Source organism: Nerophis lumbriciformis, linkage group LG27 (genome assembly GCF_033978685.3).
Source record: "Nerophis lumbriciformis linkage group LG27, RoL_Nlum_v2.1, whole genome shotgun sequence".
In the NCBI taxonomy this organism is placed as follows: Eukaryota; Metazoa; Chordata; class Actinopteri; order Syngnathiformes; family Syngnathidae; genus Nerophis; species Nerophis lumbriciformis.
In genome coordinates this window covers 19374840-19378577 of record NC_084574.2, presented here as the reverse complement: position 1 = coordinate 19378577, position 3738 = coordinate 19374840, and the positions used below count along the sequence as shown (strand labels likewise).

Sequence of the window (3738 nt, the reverse complement as noted above, 5' to 3'; positions counted from 1 at the left end):
GCCTCACTGGCCGTCCCACCGACAAGAAGGCACAGGCCCACAAAATAGTGTGGACACCAGAGTGTCAGACGTCCTTTGAAGAGCTAAAAAAGGCTTTGACCGACAGTTGCCTGCCCGCTATGCAGACGAGAGTTCCCCCCGTTGCAGGGACTGACAACGATAATGTATGGGGGGGATGTGATGGGACACAAGTAGGGGATTTTATTTTTTTTGTTTCATTGTCATGCATGTCTGAGTGTTTTTATTGTTTTAGATTTTAATTGCATGTTTTTACATTTTACAATTTGATTGCATGTTTTTACACTTTGAGGACTTTGACTGTATTTTTAATTGCATAAGTTTATTCCTTGTGGACTTTGCTGGCATTTTAAGACGTTGCCCCTTTTAGCTTGTTGCCCCTGACAACCAAAGTGCCCAATCGAACGGCACCTGAAATCAGACGCACCTGTGGAGCATTAGGGCTGCACACATTTAAAAAGGAGCGACCAGGAGGATCGTCAGGCTTGACAAGGAGGACCGGGTGAACGCGCGCAGGTTGAGAAGGAATCCCCAAGACTACCCAGCAGACCCGCAGGCTACCGAAAAGAACCCCCAGAATCCCACAATACGCAGGGGCAGAGGAAACTCTGACTCCAAAGTAAGTGTCGTGCCTTGTGGATTTGCAAGGGTATTTAACTGCCTTGGGCTGTGGGCTTGTGGCTCGTGTGTTGTGCGCTGGCTGTGTGGTTCTGTGAGCAGGAGCAATCGAACACGATTCATAAACCAAAGATGTATTATGTCTAAAAATGCCTGTAATATTTTATCCATGTGAGTTTTACGACAATCAGTTGTTTTTGTAAGGTTTGCAAATACAACAATTAGGTTTTACACATAATGACAATATAACTGCCACACCCAATCAGTAGTTTTTTACTCAATATGACTAATATTTTTACAATCCTGAGATAATGCAAAAAAAGCAATAAAAATGTATTGCAACATAATTCCTAAACCAACAATGCAAAATGTCTAAAAATACCTGTAATATTAAAACTATGTGACAATTACTGTAATCAGTTGTTTTTGAAAGATTTGCAAAAACAAAAATTAGGTTTTACGCATTGACATATAACTGCCACCTAAATATGACAGTTGTTTAAAACATATCTCCTAAACCACACATGCAAAGTGGCTAATAATGCCTGGAGGAATGTATCTTTGTGAGTTTTACTAGAATAATGATCTTTTGTAAGAATTGCAAAGACACAAGCTAGTTTTTTTTACTCAATATGACAGTTTTACTGTCATACTAAATATGAAAGTTATATAAACATAACTCTAAAACCAAACATGCATTATGTCTAAAAATGCCTGTAATATTGTATCCATGTGAGTATTACTAGAATCAGTTGTTTTTGTAAGGTTTGCAAATACAAAAATTAGGTTTTACTCACTATGCCAGTTATTTAAACATAACTCCTAAACAACAAATGCAAAATGGCTAATAATGCCTGGAGATGTATCTTTTACTAAAATGTTCTTTTGTAAGGTTTGCAAAGACACAAGTTAGTTTTTTTTACTCAATATGTAGTATCACTGTATCACAACTGAGAAAGTTGTATAAACATAATTTCAAAACTACACATGCAATCCGTCTAAAAATGCCTGTAATATTGAATCTATGTGAGTTTTACCAGAATCAGGTATTTTGGTAAGGTCTACAATTACAAAAATTAGGTTTTACTCATAATGACAGTATAACTGCCACTTTCAATATGGCAGTTATTTAAACATAACCCCTAAACCACATGCAAAATGGCTTATAATGCCTGGAGATGTATCTTTGTGAGTTTTACTAGAAAACATATAATTTGTAAGGTTTTTTAAAGACACAAGTTGGTTTTTATTACTCAATATAATAGTATAACTGTCATACTAAATGTATCCATTTTCTTCCGCTTATCCGAGGTCGGGTTGTGGGGGCAGCAGCCTAAGCAGAGAAGCCCAGACTTCCGTCTCCCCAGCCACTTCGTCCAGCTCTTCTCGGGGGATCCCAAAGTGTTCCCAGGCCAGCCGGCTGACATAGTCTTCCCAATGTGTCCTGGGGCTTCCCCGTGGCCTCCTGCCGGTCGGACTTGCCCTAACGAAAAAAGCAATTAAAATGTATTCAAACACAACTCCTAAACCAAACATGTGAAATGTCTAAAATGCCTGCAATATTGAATCTATGTGAGTTTTACTAGAATCAGTTGTTTTTGTAAGGTTTGCAAATACAAAAATTAGGTTTAACACTTAATGACGTATAACTGCCACACTCAATTTGACAGTTATTAAAACATAACTCCTAAACTACACATGAACATGTTTTAATAATGCATGAAGAAATGTATCTTACTCAATATGACAGTATTACTGTAATACTAAATATGAAAGTTATATAAACACAACTCCAAAACCAAACATGCATTATGTCTAAAAATGCCTGTGATATTGTATCTGTGAGTTTTACTAGAATCAATTGTTTTTGTAAGGTTTGCAAATACAAAATTTAGGTTTTACTCACTATGACAGTTATTTAAACATAAATCCTAAACAACAAATGCAAATAGCTAATAATGCTTGGAGAACTGTATCTTTGTTATAGAGAGCCTGCATGCTGACCAACAGCATCTCTGTCTGGACTGGAGCCTGCAGTGCCTCAGACTGGAAGTCTCTCCAGAGAGTGGTGAGGACGGCGGAAAAGATCTTCAGGAATCCTCTTCCTCTTATCCAGGAGATCGCAAAAAGCGCTGCCTGACCAGGGCTCAGAAAATTTGCAAAGACTCCTCCCACCCCCACCAAGGACTGTTTTCACTGCTGGACTCTAGAAAGAGGTTCCGCAGCCTCCGAAGCAGAACCTCCAGCTTCTTCCCTCATGCCGTAAGACTCTTGAACGCATTATAATTAAATTATCCCCTCAACTCCCCTCAAAATGGATTAACTCGCTGGAATAAACAAAAAACAATATAACATACACCCATAAACGTGGGCGCATGTGGAAAAGGTGCAATATATTTATCTACACAGAAACCTTTTATTTATTTATATATATTTAAGTATATTTATTTATTTTATATGTATATTTATTTATATATTTATTTATTTATATATGCACCTTATTGCTTTTTTATCCTGCACTACCATGAGCTTATGTAACAAAATTGTGTTATCTATGCTGTAAAGTTCAAATTTGAATGACAATAAAAAGAAAGTCTAAGTCTTTACCAGAATAATGATCTTTTGTAAGGTTTGCGAAGACGCAAGTTAGTTGTTTTTGTTACTCAATATGACAGTATAACTGTCATACTAAATATGAAAGTTGTAAAAACATAACTCCAAAACCAAACAAGCAATCCGTCTAAAAATGCATGTAATATTCAATCTATGTGAGTTTTACCAGAATCAGGTATTTTGGTAAGGTTTACAATTACAAAAATTAGGTTTTACTCATGACAGTATACCTGCCACATTCAATTTGACATTTATTTAAACATAACTCCTAAACCACACATGCACAATGGCTAATAATACCTGGGGAAATGTCTCTGAGTTTTACTAGAAAAAATATATTGTGTAAGGTTTGTAAAGACACAAGTTAGTTTTTTTTACTCAATATAACAGTATAGCTGTCATACTATATATATAAATAAATGGATTGTACTTGTATAGCGCTTTTCTACCTTCAAGGTACTCAAAGCGCCTTGACACTACTTCCACATT

The 3738-nt window shown here is 36.4% G+C and overlaps 1 long non-coding RNA gene across 1 annotated transcript; it reads left to right on the top strand.

Moving 5' to 3' along the window:
• The first annotated feature begins 507 nt into the window (after nt 1-507).
• On the top strand, nt 508-2930 carry LOC140679939 (uncharacterized). Its single transcript, XR_012051213.1, has 2 exons — nt 508-637; nt 1948-2930. It is a non-coding gene; the product is annotated as an uncharacterized lncRNA (long non-coding RNA).
• The last annotated feature ends 808 nt before the right edge of the window (nt 2931-3738 follow it).